Here is a 20,301-nt window from a genome sequence, read left to right as displayed (position 1 = left end):
TTCTTTGGATGGATTTGATGATGTCTTGGCCTCATAATAAAGATTTGTATGATTATTAATGTCATACACCACGAAGTCATAGTGTAAATAGGCTTTTGTAACGCGATTTAGCCACCTGACTTCATGATGTTTCTTCAAATACTTATCCTTCAAGTAACGAAATGAATGTGTCTCGCCATCTCGGCCTATTTTATCAGATTCTTGTTTTGTGTAAACCATTTTTTTGTGATGTTTCTACAACAACAAAAAAAAAAAAAAATTTTAACAAAAAAAAAATGTAAATAATAAGGAAACTACTTACGCTATGTTTTGAACTCCAAGGTTGACAGATATAACCATCTGAAGTTTTCCTATCATCCTCCCTGAATGAGTAAGATGCTTCCACCTGCGCCACATGATGAAATTCAGAGAACTTGGTATTCAGATCACTTTTATACTCATCGCAAGGTTGATTTCAACTAATCTTCTTTGCAGCTGTTCTATAATATGTTCCAACTTCTTCTACAACGGCCATATATATCAAGTGTAAACATTGAAATTCCATAATGCGAGCAAGATATTGTTCAAAAGCTGGATCAGATTCTGGCTCATCATGCTCAGGCTGGTTGGATCATGTCGGAACGGATTTTGGTGTATCAGCTTGCTCTGTCTCAATCCCCTCAGTCGGACTCTGTTTTATAGTAACAGCTTTGGTTTATTCTTCAGACAAAAAATCCACATATTCATTGTAACTTCGCTTCAAAATAGAAAATACGAAGTAGGATTGAAAGATGCTCGAACCATTGACAAACAGTGTTTTCTCAATAGGCATGACACAATCAGTATTGAGTGCTTTACGTAAAGGTTCGCATCTCATGCTCTTCACCACCTCCATCGCATCCTTCAAAAGAAAATCATTCAACCGAAACTCACTTTCCAGCTCCATATTTTTCACTAAAGCTGTTTTTCCCTTCACTAAATCTAAGAATACATATTTGAAACAACCGGTAAGGGCCAAGTTAAAAAACAGATAGAAACCACCACCAAAGCGACTCTTCAAATAATCAATCAAGTGGTCTAAAAAATCGGACTTCGATATCCACAGGAGCTATTTGTTCTCCTTCGAAGAAATATAAACTAAGAAGCAGAAAATATTATTAGTTTAGTCCACTTGTGTATGTGATAGCGTAACAGCAGCATGACCATTTAGGTGCAGGTTTGAGGGCAGTTAAGATGCGCCGAAAATGCAAGTACATTTCTCTGCATCTTGAAGTCGAGGTCGTAGAAGCAGTGTTTGTATGTGGCACACGTGTAGTTGGTAAAATAAGGATAGACCAACATGAGTATAATTTGCATACTCATCCTTGCATCTGAGTTGTATTTTGTAACAAATATATAATATGGTACACATTAATTTAATGTTTTATTGTATTTGAATTATAAGTGATATTCATTATAGCTAGCTCTATTTTCTTTTTGACTATTTTGAGTCTGTTTTGTCATTATAAATTTTATAGATTCTAAATTGTGAAATATGCTTGACGAGAGAGCTACTGTGATGACATTTTATTATAAGATTACCTTTTGCTACACTTCAGAAATGTGGTTTATAAGCTATGGGTACGTTTATTCGTGTACTCATACTTTCAGTTTTAGGCCACAATTAAAAAACGTCGCCTTTAGTACACCAGAAAAACGTCCTCTTTTCCTAGACTTTAAGGGACGATTATTGAAAGTGTCGCCAAAAGCGCGAGAAAAGCATCCCCTTAGACTATAGGCAACGCTCGTATAGAAGACGCCTGAAAAACGTCCCCTATTGTCTTTGGCAACGATTTTCATAGTTCTGGCAACGTTTTTCAAGTGTTGTTAGAGGCAATAAATGGTGTAGTGGTGGGGTCGTTGTACTCGATTACTCTCCAATGTTTATCTTCATCAGGATCACGCAAATCAAGTTGGTGAATGTGTAATATAGTATAGAGGGGACCAAACTTAGCGGCCTCATCGTACTGGTCTGACGAGATTAAAAACCATTCTTTGGATGGATTTGATGATGTCTTGGCCTCATAATAAAGATTTGTATGATTATTAATGTCATACACCACGAAGTCATAGTGTAAATAGGCTTTTGTACCGCGATTTAGCCACCTGACTTCATGATGTTTCTTCAAATACTTATCCTTCAAGTAACGAAATGAATGTGTCTCGCCATCTCGGCCTATTTTATCAGTTTCTTGTTTTGTGTAAACCATTTTTTTGTGATGTTTCTACAACAACAAAAAAAAATTAAAATTTTAACAAAAAAAAATGTAAATAATAAGGAAACTACTTACGCTATGTTTTGAACTCCAAGGTTGACAGATATAACCATCTGAAGTTTTCCTATCATCCTCCCTGAATGAGTAAGATGCTTCCACCTGCGCCACATGATGAAATTCAGAGAACTTTGTATTCAGATCACTTTTATACTCATCGCAAGGTTGATTTCAACTAATCTTCTTTGCAGCTGTTCTATAATATGTTCCAACTTCTTCTACAACGGCCATATATATCAAGTGTAAACATTGAAATTCCATAATGCGAGCAAGATATTGTTCAAAAGCTGGATCAGATTCTGGCTCATCATGCTCAGGCTGGTTGGATCATGTCGGAACGGATTTTGGTGTATCAGCTTGCTCTGTCTCAATCCCCTCAGTCGGACTCTGTTTTATAGTAACAGCTTTGGTTTATTCTTCAGACAAAAAATCCACATATTCATTGTAACTTCGCTTCAAAATAGAAAATACGAAGTAGGATTGAAAGATGCTCGAACCATTGACAAACAGTGTTTTCTCAATAGGCATGACACAATCAGTATTGAGTGCTTTACGTAAAGGTTCGCATCTCATGCTCTTCACCACCTCCATCGCATCCTTCAAAAGAAAATCATTCAACCGAAACTCACTTTCCAGCTCCATATTTTTCACTAAAGCTGTTTTTCCCTTCACTAAATCTAAGAATACATATTTGAAACAGCCGGTAAGGGCCAAGTTAAAAAACAGATAGAAACCACCACCAAAGCGACTCTTCAAATAATCAATCAAGTGGTCTAAAAAATCGGACTTCGATATCCACAGGAGCTATTTATTCTCCTTCGAAGAAATATAAACTAAGAAGCCGAAAATATTATTAGTTTAGTCCACTTGTGTATGTGATAGCGTAACAGCAGCATGACCATTTAGGTGCAGGTTTGAGGGCAGTTAAGATGCGCCGAAAATGCAAGTACATTTCTCTGCATCTTGAAGTCGAGGTCGTAGAAGCAGTGTTTGTATGTGGCACACGTGTAGTTGGTAAAATAAGGATAGACCAACATGAGTATAATTTGCATACTCATCCTTGCATCTGAGTTGTATTTTGTAACAAATATATAATATGGTACACATTAATTTAATGTTTTATTGTATTTGAATTATAAGTGATATTCATTATAGCTAGCTCTATTTTCTTTTTGACTATTTTGAGTCTGTTTTGTCATTATAAATTTTATAGATTCTAAATTGTGAAATATGCTTGACGAGAGAGCTACTGTGATGACATTTTATTATAAGATTACCTTTTGCTACACTTCAGAAATGTGGTTTATAAGCTATGGGTACGTTTATTCGTGTACTCATACTTTCAGTTTTAGGCCACAATTAAAAAACGTCGCCTTTAGTACACCAGAAAAACGTCCTCTTTTCCAAGACTTTAAGGGACGATTATTGAAAGTGTCGCCAAAAGCGCGAGAAAAGCATCCCCTTAGACTATAGGCAACGCTCGTATAGAAGACGCCTGAAAAACGTCCCCTATTGTCTTTGGCAACGATTTTCATAGTTCTGGCAACGTTTTTCAAGTGTTGTTAGAGGCAATAAATGGTGTAGTGGTGGGGTCGTTGTACTCGATTACTCTCCAATGTTTATCTTCATCAGGATCACGCAAATCAAGTTGGTGAATGTGTAATATAGTATAGAGGGGACCAAACTTAGCGGCCTCATCGTACTGGTCTGACGAGATTAAAAACCATTCTTTGGATGGATTTGATGATGTCTTGGCCTCATAATAAAGATTTGTATGATTATTAATGTCATACACCACGAAGTCATAGTGTAAATAGGCTTTTGTACCGCGATTTAGCCACCTGACTTCATGATGTTTCTTCAAATACTTATCCTTCAAGTAACGAAATGAATGTGTCTCGCCATCTCGGCCTATTTTATCAGTTTCTTGTTTTGTGTAAACCATTTTTTTGTGATGTTTCTACAACAACAAAAAAAAATTAAAATTTTAACATAAAAAAATGTAAATAATAAGGAAACTACTTACGCTATGTTTTGAACTCCAAGGTTGACAGATATAACCATCTGAAGTTTTCCTATCATCCTCCCTGAATGAGTAAGATGCTTCCACCTGCGCCACATGATGAAATTCAGAGAACTTGGTATTCAGATCACTTTTATACTCATCGCAAGGTTGATTTCAACTAATCTTCTTTGCAGCTGTTCTATAATATGTTCCAACTTCTTCTACAACGGCCATATATATCAAGTGTAAACATTGAAATTCCATAATGCGAGCAAGATATTGTTCAAAAGCTGGATCAGATTCTGGCTCATCATGCTCAGGCTGGTTGGATCATGTCGGAACGGATTTTGGTGTATCAGCTTGCTCTGTCTCAATCCCCTCAGTCGGACTCTGTTTTATAGTAACAGCTTTGGTTTATTCTTCAGACAAAAAATCCACATATTCATTGTAACTTCGCTTCAAAATAGAAAATACGAAGTAGGATTGAAAGATGCTCGAACCATTGACAAACAGTGTTTTCTCAATAGGCATGACACAATCAGTATTGAGTGCTTTACGTAAAGGTTCGCATCTCATGCTCTTCACCACCTCCATCGCATCCTTCAAAAGAAAATCATTCAACCGAAACTCACTTTCCAGCTCCATATTTTTCACTAAAGCTGTTTTTCCCTTCACTAAATCTAAGAATACATATTTGAAACAGCCGGTAAGGGCCAAGTTAAAAAACAGATAGAAACCACCACCAAAGCGACTCTTCAAATAATCAATCAAGTGGTCTAAAAAATCGGACTTCGATATCCACAGGAGCTATTTATTCTCCTTCGAAGAAATATAAACTAAGAAGCCGAAAATATTATTAGTTTAGTCCACTTGTGTATGTGATAGCGTAACAGCAGCATGACCATTTAGGTGCAGGTTTGAGGGCAGTTAAGATGCGCCGAAAATGCAAGTACATTTCTCTGCATCTTGAAGTCGAGGTCGTAGAAGCAGTGTTTGTATGTGGCACACGTGTAGTTGGTAAAATAAGGATAGACCAACATGAGTATAATTTGCATACTCATCCTTGCATCTGAGTTGTATTTTGTAACAAATATATAATATGGTACACATTAATTTAATGTTTTATTGTATTTGAATTATAAGTGATATTCATTATAGCTAGCTCTATTTTCTTTTTGACTATTTTGAGTCTGTTTTGTCATTATAAATTTTATAGATTCTAAATTGTGAAATATGCTTGACGAGAGAGCTACTGTGATGACATTTTATTATAAGATTACCTTTTGCTACACTTCAGAAATGTGGTTTATAAGCTATGGGTACGTTTATTCGTGTACTCATACTTTCAGTTTTAGGCCACAATTAAAAAACGTCGCCTTTAGTACACCAGAAAAACGTCCTCTTTTCCAAGACTTTAAGGGACGATTATTGAAAGTGTCGCCAAAAGCGCGAGAAAAGCATCCCCTTAGACTATAGGCAACGCTCGTATAGAAGACGCCTGAAAAACGTCCCCTATTGTCTTTGGCAACGATTTTCATAGTTCTGGCAACGTTTTTCAAGTGTTGTTAGAGGCAATAAATGGTGTAGTGGTGGGGTCGTTGTACTCGATTACTCTCCAATGTTTATCTTCATCAGGATCACGCAAATCAAGTTGGTGAATGTGTAATATAGTATAGAGGGGACCAAACTTAGCGGCCTCATCGTACTGGTCTGACGAGATTAAAAACCATTCTTTGGATGGATTTGATGATGTCTTGGCCTCATAATAAAGATTTGTATGATTATTAATGTCATACACCACGAAGTCATAGTGTAAATAGGCTTTTGTACCGCGATTTAGCCACCTGACTTCATGATGTTTCTTCAAATACTTATCCTTCAAGTAACGAAATGCATGTGTCTCGCCATCTCGGCCTATTTTATCAGTTTCTTGTTTTGTGTAAACCATTTTTTTGTGATGTTTCTACAACAACAAAAAAAAATTAAAATTTTAACAAAAAAAAATGTAAATAATAAGGAAACTACTTACGCTATGTTTTGAACTCCAAGGTTGACAGATATAACCATCTGAAGTTTTCCTATCATCCTCCCTGAATGAGTAAGATGCTTCCACCTGCGCCACATGATGAAATTCAGAGAACTTGGTATTCAGATCACTTTTATACTCATCGCAAGGTTGATTTCAACTAATCTTCTTTGCAGCTGTTCTATAATATGTTCCAACTTCTTCTACAACGGCCATATATATCAAGTGTAAACATTGAAATTCCATAATGCGAGCAAGATATTGTTCAAAAGCTGGATCAGATTCTGGCTCATCATGCTCAGGCTGGTTGGATCCTGTCGGAACGGATTCTGGTGTATCGGCTTGCTCTGTCTCAATCCCCTCAGTCGGACTCTGTTTTATTGTAACAGCTTTGGTTTATTCTTCAGACAAAAAATCCACATATTCATTGTAACTTCGCTTCAAAATAGAAAATACGAAGTAGGATTGAAAGATGCTCGAACCATTGACAAACAGTGTTTTCTCAATAGGCATGACACAATCAGTATTGAGTGCTTTACGTAAAGGTTCGCATCTCATGCTCTTCACCACCTCCATCGCATCCTTCAAAAGAAAATCATTCAACCGAAACTCACTTTCCAACTCCATATTTTTCACTAAAGCTGTTTTTCCCTTCACTAAATCTAAGAATACATATTTGAAACAGCCGGTAAGGGCCAAGTCAAAAAACAGATAGAAACCACCACCAAAGCGACTCTTCAAGTAATCAATCAAGTGGTCTAAAAAATCGGACTTTGACATCCACAGGAGCTGTTTGTTCTCCTTCGAAGAAATATAAACTAAGAAGCCGGAAATATTATTAGTTTAGTCCACTAGTGTATGTGATAGCGTAACAGCAGCATGACCATTTAGGTGCAGGTTTGAGGGCAGTTAAGATGCGCCGAAAGTGCAAGTACATTTCTCTGCATCTTGAAGTCGAGGTCGTAGAAGCAGTGTTTGTATGTGGCACACGTGTAGTTGGTAAAATAAGGATAGACCAACATGAGTATAATTTGCATACTCATCCTTGTATCTGAGTTGTATTTTGTAACAAATATATAATATGGTACACAGTACTTTAATGTTTTATTGTATTTGAATTATAAGTGATATTCATTATAGCTAGCTCTATTTTCTTTTTGACTATTTTGAGTCTGTTTTGTCATTATAAATTTTATAGATTCTAAATTGTGAAATATGCTTGACGAGAGAGCTACTGTGATGACATTTTATTATAAGATTACCTTTTGCTACACTTCAGAAATGTGGTTTATAAGCTATGGGTACGTTTATTCGTGTACTCATACTTTCAGTTTTAGGCCACAACTAAAAAACGTCGCCTTTAGTACACCAGAAAAACGTCCCCTTTTCCAAGACTTTAAGGGACGATTATTGAAAGTGTCGCCAAAAGCGCGAGAAAAGCATCCCCTTAGACTATAGGCAACACTCGTATAGAAGACGCCTGAAAAACGTCCCCTATTGTCTTTGGCAACGATTTTCATAGTTCTGGCAACGTTTTTCAAGTGTTGTTAGAGGCAATAAATGGTGTAGTGGTGGGGTCGTTGTACTCGATTACTCTCCAATGTTTATCTTCATCAGGATCACGCAAATCATGTTGGTGAATGTGTAATATAGTATGGAGGGGACCAAACTTAGCGGCCTCATCGTACTGGTCTGGCGAGATTAAAAACCATTCTTTGGATGGATTTGATGATGTCTTGGCCTCATAATAAAGATTTGTATGATTATTAATGTCATACACCACGAAGTCGTAGTGTAAATAGGCTTCTGTACCGCGATTTAGCCACCTGACTTCATGATGTTTCTTCAAATAATTATCCTTCAAGTAACGAAATGCATGTGTCTCGCCATCTCGGCCTATTTTATCTGTTTCTTGTTTTGTGTAAACCATTTTTTTGTGATGTTTCTACAACAACAAAAAAAAAAAATTAAAATTTTAACAAAAAAAAATGTAAATAATAAGGAAACTACTTACGTTATGTTTTGAACTCCAAGGTTGACAGATATAACCATCTGAAGTTTTCCTATCATCCTCCCTGAATGAGTAAGATGCTTCCACCTGCGCCACATGATGAAATTCAGAGAACTTGGTATTCAGATCACTTTTATACTCATCGCAAGGTTGATTTCCACTAATCTTCTTTGCAGCTGTTCTATAATATGTTCCAACTTCTTCTACAACGGCCATATATATCAAGTGTAAACATTGAAATTCCATAATGCGAGCAAGATATTGTTCAAAAGCTGGATCAGATTCTGGCTCATCATGCTCAGGCTGGTTGGATCCTGTCGGAACGGATTCTGGTGTATCGGCTTGCTCTGTCTCAATCCCCTCAGTCGGACTCTGTTTTATTGTAACAGCTTTGGTTTATTCTTCAGACACAAAATCCACATATTCATTGTAACTTCGCTTCAAAATAGAAAATACGAAGTAGGATTGAAAGATGCTCGAACCATTGACAAACAGTGTTTTCTCAATAGGCATGACACAATCAGTATTGAGTGCTTTACGTAAAGGTTCGCATCTCATGCTCTTCACCACCTCCATCGCATCCTTCAAAAGAAAATCATTCAACCGAAACTCACTTTCCAACTCCATATTTTTCACTAAAGCTGTTTTTCCCTTCACTAAATCTAAGAATACATATTTGAAACAGCCGGTAAGGGCCAAGTCAAAAAACAGATAGAAACCACCACCAAAGCGACTCTTCAAGTAATCAATCAAGTGGTCTAAAAAATCGGACTTTGACATCCACAGGAGCTGTTTGTTCTCCTTCGAAGAAATATAAACTAAGAAGCCGGAAATATTATTAGTTTAGTCCACTAGTGTATGTGATAGCGTAACAGCAGCATGACCATTTAGGTGCAGGTTTGAGGGCAGTTAAGATGCGCCGAAAGTGCAAGTACATTTCTCTGCATCTTGAAGTCGAGGTCGTAGAAGCAGTGTTTGTATGTGGCACACGTGTAGTTGGTAAAATAAGGATAGACCAACATGAGTATAATTTGCATACTCATCCTTGTATCTGAGTTGTATTTTGTAACAAATATATAATATGGTACACAGTACTTTAATGTTTTATTGTATTTGAATTATAAGTGATATTCATTATAGCTAGCTCTATTTTCTTTTTGACTATTTTGAGTCTGTTTTGTCATTATAAATTTTATAGATTCTAAATTGTGAAATATGCTTGACGAGAGAGCTACTGTGATGACATTTTATTATAAGATTACCTTTTGCTACACTTCAGAAATGTGGTTTATAAGCTATGGGTACGTTTATTCGTGTACTCATACTTTCAGTTTTAGGCCACAACTAAAAAACGTCGCCTTTAGTACACCAGAAAAACGTCCCCTTTTCCAAGACTTTAAGGGACGATTATTGAAAGTGTCGCCAAAAGCGCGAGAAAAGCATCCCCTTAGACTATAGGCAACACTCGTATAGAAGACGCCTGAAAAACGTCCCCTATTGTCTTTGGCAACGATTTTCATAGTTCTGGCAACGTTTTTCAAGTGTTGTTAGAGGCAATAAATGGTGTAGTGGTGGGGTCGTTGTACTCGATTACTCTCCAATGTTTATCTTCATCAGGATCACGCAAATCATGTTGGTGAATGTGTAATATAGTATGGAGGGGACCAAACTTAGCGGCCTCATCGTACTGGTCTGGCGAGATTAAAAACCATTCTTTGGATGGATTTGATGATGTCTTGGCCTCATAATAAAGATTTGTATGATTATTAATGTCATACACCACGAAGTCGTAGTGTAAATAGGCTTCTGTACCGCGATTTAGCCACCTGACTTCATGATGTTTCTTCAAATAATTATCCTTCAAGTAACGAAATGCATGTGTCTCGCCATCTCGGCCTATTTTATCTGTTTCTTGTTTTGTGTAAACCATTTTTTTGTGATGTTTCTACAACAACAAAAAAAAAAAATTAAAATTTTAACAAAAAAAAATGTAAATAATAAGGAAACTACTTACGTTATGTTTTGAACTCCAAGGTTGACAGATATAACCATCTGAAGTTTTCCTATCATCCTCCCTGAATGAGTAAGATGCTTCCACCTGCGCCACATGATGAAATTCAGAGAACTTGGTATTCAGATCACTTTTATACTCATCGCAAGGTTGATTTCCACTAATCTTCTTTGCAGCTGTTCTATAATATGTTCCAACTTCTTCTACAACGGCCATATATATCAAGTGTAAACATTGAAATTCCATAATGCGAGCAAGATATTGTTCAAAAGCTGGATCAGATTCTGGCTCATCATGCTCAGGCTGGTTGGATCCTGTCGGAACGGATTCTGGTGTATCGGCTTGCTCTGTCTCAATCCCCTCAGTCGGACTCTGTTTTATTGTAACAGCTTTGGTTTATTCTTCAGACACAAAATCCACATATTCATTGTAACTTCGCTTCAAAATAGAAAATACGAAGTAGGATTGAAAGATGCTCGAACCATTGACAAACAGTGTTTTCTCAATAGGCATGACACAATCAGTATTGAGTGCTTTACGTAAAGGTTCGCATCTCATGCTCTTCACCACCTCCATCGCATCCTTCAAAAGAAAATCATTCAACCGAAACTCACTTTCCAACTCCATATTTTTCACTAAAGTTGTTTTTCCCTTCACTAAATCTAAGAATACATATTTGAAACAGCCGGTAAGGGCCAAGTCAAAAAACAGATAGAAACCACCACCAAAGCGACTCTTCAAGTAATCAATCAAGTGGTCTAAAAAATCGGACTTCGACATCCACAGGAGCTGTTTGTTCTCCTTCGAAGAAATATAAACTAAGAAGCCGGAAATATTATTAGTTTAGTCCACTTGTGTATGTGATAGCGTAACAGCAGCATGACCATTTAGGTGCAGGTTTGAGGGCAGTTAAGATGCGCCGAAAGTGCAAGTACATTTCTCTGCATCTTGAAGTCGAGGTCGTAGAAGCAGTGTTTGTATGTGGCACACGTGTAGTTGGTAAAATAAGGATAGACCAACATGAGTATAATTTGCATACTCATCCTTGTATCTGAGTTGTATTTTGTAACAAATATATAATATGGTACACATTACTTTAATGTTTTATTGTATTTGAATTATAAGTGATATTCATTATAGCTAGCTCTATTTTCTTTTTGACTATTTTGAGTCTGTTTTGTCATTATAAATTTTATAGATTCTAAATTGTGAAATATGCTTGACGAGAGAGCTAATGTGATGACATTTTATTATAAGATTACCTTTTGCTACACTTCAGAAATGTGGTTTATAAGCTATGGGTACGTTTATTCGTGTACTCATACTTTCAGTTTTAGGCCACAATTAAAAAACGTCGCCTTTAGTACACCAGAAAAACGTCCCCTTTTCCAAGACTTTAAGGGACGATTATTGAAAGTGTCGCCAAAAGCGCGAGAAAAGCATCCCCTTAGACTATAGGCAACGCTCGTATAGAAGACGCCTGAAAAACGTCCCCTATTGTCTTTGGCAACGATTTTCATAGTTCTGGCAACGTTTTTCAAGTGTTGTTAGAGGCAATAAATGGTGTAGTGGTGGGGTCGTTGTACTCGATTACTCTCCAATGTTTATCTTCATCAGGATCACGCAAATCATGTTGGTGAATGTGTAATATAGTATGGAGGGGACCAAACTTAGCGGCCTCATCGTACTGGTCTGGCGAGATTAAAAACCATTCTTTGGATGGATTTGATGATGTCTTGGCCTCATAATAAAGATTTGTATGATTATTAATGTCATACACCACGAAGTCGTAGTGTAAATAGGCTTCTGTACCGCGATTTAGCCACCTGACTTCATGATGTTTCTTCAAATAATTATCCTTCAAGTAACGAAATGCATGTGTCTCGCCATCTCGGCCTATTTTATCTGTTTCTTGTTTTGTGTAAACCATTTTTTTGTGATGTTTCTACAACAACAAAAAAAAAAAATTAAAATTTTAACAAAAAAAAATGTAAATAATAAGGAAACTACTTACGTTATGTTTTGAACTCCAAGGTTGACAGATATAACCATCTGAAGTTTTCCTATCATCCTCCCTGAATGAGTAAGATGCTTCCACCTGCGCCACATGATGAAATTCAGAGAACTTGGTATTCAGATCACTTTTATACTCATCGCAAGGTTGATTTCCACTAATCTTCTTTGCAGCTGTTCTATAATATGTTCCAACTTCTTCTACAACGGCCATATATATCAAGTGTAAACATTGAAATTCCATAATGCGAGCAAGATATTGTTCAAAAGCTGGATCAGATTCTGGCTCATCATGCTCAGGCTGGTTGGATCCTGTCGGAACGGATTCTGGTGTATCGGCTTGCTCTGTCTCAATCCCCTCAGTCGGACTCTGTTTTATTGTAACAGCTTTGGTTTATTCTTCAGACACAAAATCCACATATTCATTGTAACTTCGCTTCAAAATAGAAAATACGAAGTAGGATTGAAAGATGCTCGAACCATTGACAAACAGTGTTTTCTCAATAGGCATGACACAATCAGTATTGAGTGCTTTACGTAAAGGTTCGCATCTCATGCTCTTCACCACCTCCATCGCATCCTTCAAAAGAAAATCATTCAACCGAAACTCACTTTCCAACTCCATATTTTTCACTAAAGCTGTTTTTCCCTTCACTAAATCTAAGAATACATATTTGAAACAGCCGGTAAGGGCCAAGTCAAAAAACAGATAGAAACCACCACCAAAGCGACTCTTCAAGTAATCAATCAAGTGGTCTAAAAAATCGGACTTCGACATCCACAGGAGCTGTTTGTTCTCCTTCGAAGAAATATAAACTAAGAAGCCGGAAATATTATTAGTTTAGTCCACTTGTGTATGTGATAGCGTAACAGCAGCATGACCATTTAGGTGCAGGTTTGAGGGCAGTTAAGATGCGCCGAAAGTGCAAGTACATTTCTCTGCATCTTGAAGTCGAGGTCGTAGAAGCAGTGTTTGTATGTGGCACACGTGTAGTTGGTAAAATAAGGATAGACCAACATGAGTATAATTTGCATACTCATCCTTGTATCTGAGTTGTATTTTGTAACAAATATATAATATGGTACACATTACTTTAATGTTTTATTGTATTTGAATTATAAGTGATATTCATTATAGCTAGCTCTATTTTCTTTTTGACTATTTTGAGTCTGTTTTGTCATTATAAATTTTATAGATTCTAAATTGTGAAATATGCTTGACGAGAGAGCTACTGTGATGACATTTTATTATAAGATTACCTTTTGCTACACTTCAGAAATGTGGTTTATAAGCTATGGGTACGTTTATTCGTGTACTCATACTTTCAGTTTTAGGCCACAATTAAAAAACGTCGCCTTTAGTACACCAGAAAAACGTCCCCTTTTCCAAGACTTTAAGGGACGATTATTGAAAGTGTCGCCAAAAGCGCGAGAAAAGCATCCCCTTAGACTATAGGCAACGCTCGTATAGAAGACGCTTGAAAAACGTCCCCTATTGTCTTTGGCAACGATTTTCATAGTTCTGGCAACGTTTTTCAAGTGTTGTTAGAGGCAATAAATGGTGTAGTGGTGGGGTCGTTGTACTCGATTACTCTCCAATGTTTATCTTCATCAGGATCACGCAAATCAAGTTGGTGAATGTGTAATATAGTATGGAGGGGACCAAACTTAGCGGCCTCATCGTACTGGTCTGGCGAGATTAAAAACCATTCTTTGGATGGATTTGATGATGTCTTGGCCTCATAATAAAGATTTGTATGATTATTAATGTCATACACCACGAAGTCGTAGTGTAAATAGGCTTCTGTACCGCGATTTAGCCACCTGACTTCATGATGTTTCTTCAAATAATTATCCTTCGAGTAACGAAATGCATGTGTCTCGCCATCTCGGCCTATTTTATCTGTTTCTTGTTTTGTGTAAACCATTTTTTTGTGATGTTTCTACAACAACAAAAAAAAATTAAAATTTTAACAAAAAAAAATGTAAATAATAAGGAAACTACTTACGTTATGTTTTGAACTCCAAGGTTGACAGATATAACCATCTGAAGTTTTCCTATCATCCTCCCTGAATGAGTAAGATGCTTCCACCTGCGCCACATGATGAAATTCAGAGAACTTGGTATTCAGATCACTTTTATACTCATCGCAAGGTTGATTTCCACTAATCTTCTTTGCAGCTGTTCTATAATATGTTCCAACTTCTTCTACAACGGCCATATATATCAAGTGTAAACATTGAAATTCCATAATGCGAGCAAGATATTGTTCAAAAGCTGGATCAGATTCTGGCTCATCATGCTCAGGCTGGTTGGATCCTGTCGGAACGGATTCTGGTGTATCGGCTTGCTCTGTCTCAATCCCCTCAGTCGGACTCTGTTTTATTGTAACAACTTTGGTTTATTCTTCAGACAAAAAATCCACATATTCATTGTAACTTCGCTTCAAAATAGAAAATACGAAGTAGGATTGAAAGATGCTCGAACCATTGACAAACAGTGTTTTCTCAATAGGCATGACACAATCAGTATTGAGTGCTTTACGTAAAGGTTCGCATCTCATGCTCTTCACCACCTCCATCGCATCCTTCAAAAGAAAATCATTCAACCGAAACTCACTTTCCAACTCCATATTTTTCACTAAAGCTGTTTTTCCCTTCACTAAATCTAAGAATACATATTTGAAACAGCCGGTAAGGGCCAAGTCAAAAAACAGATAGAAACCACCACCAAAGCGACTCTTCAAGTAATCAATCAAGTGGTCTAAAAAATCGGACTTCGACATCCACAGGAGCTGTTTGTTCTCCTTTGAAGAAATATAAACTAAGAAGCCGGAAATATTATTAGTTTAGTCCACTTGTGTATGTGATAGCGTAACAGCAGCATGACCATTTAGGTGCAGGTTTGAGGGCAGTTAAGATGCGCCGAAAGTGCAAGTACATTTCTCTGCATCTTGAAGTCGAGGTCGTAGAAGCAGTGTTTGTATGTGGCACACGTGTAGTTGGTAAAATAAGGATAGACCAACATGAGTATAATTTGCATACTCATCCTTGTATCTGAGTTGTATTTTGTAACAAATATATAATATGGTACACATTACTTTAATGTTTTATTGTATTTGAATTATAAGTGATATTCATTATAGCTAGCTCTATTTTCTTTTTGACTATTTTGAGTCTGTTTTGTCATTATAAATTTTATAGATTCTAAATTGTGAAATATGCTTGACGAGAGAGCTACTGTGATGACATTTTATTATAAGATTACCTTTTGCTACACTTCAGAAATGTGGTTTATAAGCTATGGGTACGTTTATTCGTGTACTCATACTTTAAGTTTTAGGCCACAATTAAAAAACGTCGCCTTTAGTACACCAGAAAAACGTCCCCTTTTCCAAGACTTTAAGGGACGATTATTGAAAGTGTCGCCAAAAGCGCGAGAAAAGCATCCCCTTAGACTATAGGCAACGCTCGTATAGAAGACGCTTGAAAAACGTCCCCTATTGTCTTTGGCAACGATTTTCATAGTTCTGGCAACGTTTTTCAAGTGTTGTTAGAGGCAATAAATGGTGTAGTGGTGGGGTCGTTGTACTCGATTACTCTCCAATGTTTATCTTCATCAGGATCACGCAAATCAAGTTGGTGAATGTGTAATATAGTATGGAGGGGACCAAACTTAGCGGCCTCATCGTACTGGTCTGGCGAGATTAAAAACCATTCTTTGGATGGATTTGATGATGTCTTGGCCTCATAATAAAGATTTGTATGATTATTAATGTCATACACCACGAAGTCATAGTGTAAATAGGCTTCTGTACCGCGATTTAGCCACTTGACTTCATGATGTTTCTTCAAATAATTATCCTTCAAGTAACGAAATGCATGTGTCTCGCCATCTCGGCCTATTTTATCTGTTTCTTGTTTTGTGTAAACCATTTTTTTGTGATGTTTCTACAACAACAAAAAAAAATTAAAATTTTAACAAAAAAAAATGTAAATAATAAGGAAACTACTTACGTTATGTTTTGAACTCCAAGGTTGACAGATATAACCATCTGAAGTTTTCCTATCATCCTCCCTGAATGAGTAAGATGCTTCCACCTGCGCCACATGATGAAATTCAGAGAACTTGGTATTCAGATCACTTTTATACTCATCACAAGGTTGATTTCCACTAATCTTCTTTGCAGCTGTTCTATAATATGTTCCAACTTCTTCTACAACGGCCATATATATCAAGTGTAAACATTGAAATTCCATAATGCGAGCAAGATATTGTTCAAAAGCTGGATCAGATTCTGGCTCATCATGCTCAGGCTGGTTGGATCCTGTCGGAACGGATTCTGGTGTATCGGCTTGCTCTGTCTCAATCCCCTCAGTCGGACTCTGTTTTATTGTAACAGCTTTGGTTTATTCTTCAGACACAAAATCCACATATTCATTGTAACTTCGCTTCAAAATAGAAAATACGAAGTAGGATTGAAAGATGCTCGAACCATTGACAAACAGTGTTTTCTCAATAGGCATGACACAATCATTATTGAGTGCTTTACGTAAAGGTTCGCATCTCATGCTCTTCACCACCTCCATCGCATCCTTCAAAAGAAAATCATTCAACCGAAACTCACTTTCCAACTCCATATTTTTCACTAAAGCTGTTTTTCCCTTCACTAAATCTAAGAATACAAATTTGAAACAGCCGGTAAGGGCCAAGTCACAAAACAGATAGAAACCACCACCAAAGCGACTCTTCAAGTAATCAATCAAGTGGTCTAAAAAATCGGACTTCGACATCCACAGGAGCTGTTTGTTCTCCTTCGAAGAAATATAAACTAAGAAGCCGAAAATATAATTAGTTTAGTCCACTTGTGTATGTGATAGCGTAACACCAGCATGACCATTTAGGTGCAGGTTTGAGGGCAGTTAAGATGCGCCGAAAGTGCAAGTACATTTCTCTGCATCTTGAAGTCGAGGTCGTAGAAGCAGTGTTTGTATGTGGCACACGTGTAGTTGGTAAAATAAGGATAGACCAACATGAGTATAATTTGCATACTCATCCTTGTATCTGAGTTGTATTTTGTAACAAATATATAATATGGTACACATTACTTTAATGTTTTATTGTATTTGAATTATAAGTGATATTCATTATAGCTAGCTCTATTTTCTTTTTGACTATTTTGAGTCTGTTTTGTCATTATAAATTTTATAGACTCTAAATTGTGAAATATGCTTGACGGGAGAGCTACTGTGATGACATTTTATTATAAGATTACCTTTTGCTACACTTCAGAAATGTGGTTTATAAGCTATGGGTACGTTTATTCGTGTACTCATACTTTCAGTTTTAGGCCACAATTAAAAAACGTCGCCTTTAGTACACCAGAAAAACGTCCCCTTTTCCAAGACTTTAAGGGATGATTATTGAAAGTGTCGCCAAAAGCGCGAGAAAAGCGTCCCCTTAGACTATAGGCAACGCTCGTATAGAAGACGCTTGAAAAACGTCCCCTATTGTCTTTGGAAACGATTTTCATAGTTCTGGCAACGTTTTTCAAGTGTTGTTAGAGGCAATAAATGGTGTAGTGGTGGGGTCGTTGTACTCGATTACTCTCCAATGTTTATCTTCATCAGGATCACGCAAATCAAGTTGGTGAATGTGTAATATAGTATAGAGGGGACCAAACTTAGCGGCCTCATCGTACTGGTCTGGCGAGATTAAAAACCATTCTTTGGATGGATTTGATGATGTCTTGGCCTCATAATAAAGATTTGTCTGATTATTAATGTCATACACCACGAAGTCGTAGTGTAAATAGGCTTCTGTACCGCGATTTAGCCACCTGACTTCATGATGTTTCTTCAAATACTTATCCTTCAAGTAACGAAATGCATATGTCTTGCCATCTCGGCCTATTTTATCAGTTTCTTGTTTTGTGTAAACCATTTTTTTGTGATGTTTCTACAACAACAAAAAAAAAATTAAAATTTTAACAAAAAAAAATGTAAATAATAAGGAAACTACTTACGCTATGTTTTGAACTCCAAGGTTGATAGATATAACCATCTGAAGTTTTCCTATCATCCTCCCTGAATGAGTAAGATGCTTCCACCTGCGCCACATGATGAAATTCAGAGAACTTGGTATTCAGATCACTTTTATACTCATCGCAAGGTTGATTTGCACTAATCTTCTTTGCAGCTGTTCTATAATATGTTCCAACTTCTTCTACAACGGCCATATATATCTAGTGTAAACATTGAAATTCCATAATGCGAGCAAGATATTGTTCAAAAGCTGGATCAGATTCTGGCTCATCATGCTCAGGCTGGTTGGATCCTGTCGGAACGGATTCTGGTGTATCAGCTTGCTCTGTCTCAATCCCCTCAGTCGGACTCTGTTTTATTGTAACAGCTTTGGTTTATTCTTCAGACAAAAAATCCACATATTCATTGTAACTTCGCTTCAAAATAGAAAATACGAAGTAGGATTGAAAGATGCTCGAACCATTGACAAACAGTGTTTTCTCAATAGGCATGACATAATCAGTATTGAGTGCTTTACGTAAAGGTTCGCATCTCATGCTCTTCACCACCTCCATCGCATCCTTCAAAAGAAAATCATTCAACCGAAACTCACTTTCCAACTCCATATTTTTCACTAAAGCTGTTTTTTCCTTCACTAAATCTAAGAATACATATTTGAAACAGCCGGTAAGGGCCAAGTCAAAAAACAGATAGAAACCACCACCAAAGCGACTCTTCAAGTAATCAATCAAGTGGTCTAAAAAATCGGACTTCGACATCCACAGGAGCTGTTTGTTCTCCTTCGAAGAAATATAAACTAAGAAGCCAAAAATATAATTAGTTTAGTCCACTTGTGTATGTGATAGCGTAACACCAGCATGACCATTTAGGTGCAGGTTTGAGGGCAGTTAAGATGCGCCGAAAGTGCAAGTACATTTCTCTGCATCTTGAAGTCGAGGTCGTAGAAGCAGTGTTTGTATGTGGCACACGTGTAGTTGGTAAAATAAGGATAGACCAACATGAGTATAATTTGCATACTCATCCTTGTATCTGAGTTGTATTTTGTAACAAATATATAATATGGTACACATTACTTTAATGTTTTATTGTATTTGAATTATAAGTGATATTCATTATAGCTAGCTCTATTTTCTTTTTGACTATTTTGAGTCTGTTTTGTCATTATAAATTTTATAGACTCTAAATTGTGAAATATGCTTCACGGGAGAGCTACTGTGATGACATTTTATTATAAGATTACCTTTTGCTACACTTCAGAAATGTGGTTTATAAGCTATGGGTACGTTTATTCGTGTACTCATACTTTCAGTTTTAGGCCACAATTAAAAAACGTCGCCTTTAGTCCACCAGAAAAACGTCCCCTTTTCCAAGACTTTAAGGGATGATTATTGAAAGTGTCGCCAAAAGCGCGAGAAAAGCGTCCCCTTAGACTATAGGCAACGCTCGTTTAGAAGACGCCTGAAAAACGTCCCCTATTGTCTTTGGCAACGATTTTCATAGTTCTGGCAACGTTTTTCAAGTGTTGTTAGAGGCAATAAATGGTGTAGTGGTGGGGTCGTTGTACTCGGTTACTCTCCAATGTTTATCTTCATCAGGATCACGCAAATCAAGTTGGTGAATGTGTAATATAGTTGTTTTATCTTGGTTTTCGGGTGTCAAACATTGATTATGTTTGAACCTTTTAAACCGGTGATATCTTATTTTTTCTTGGGAAGGGAAAAAAGTAAGCAAAACCCTTGAGAATCGAGGTCCGGGAGTTGTTTTCGCTACGGGAAGGTGTTAGGCACCCATAACGACTATAGTAACCTATAGGAACCGTCTTTAATTTCTACGCGCGCGCTTTATTTTTAAATGCTATTTGAAAATGTTATTTACACCTAAAATTTGCTAAGTGAAGAA

The sequence above is a fragment of the Medicago sativa genome, chromosome 3 (genome assembly GCF_051527215.1).
Source record: "Medicago sativa cultivar Bolivia chromosome 3, Bolivia_mono, whole genome shotgun sequence".
NCBI classification, from domain to species: Eukaryota; Viridiplantae; Streptophyta; class Magnoliopsida; order Fabales; family Fabaceae; genus Medicago; species Medicago sativa.
Note: the sequence above shows the minus strand (reverse complement) of the source record.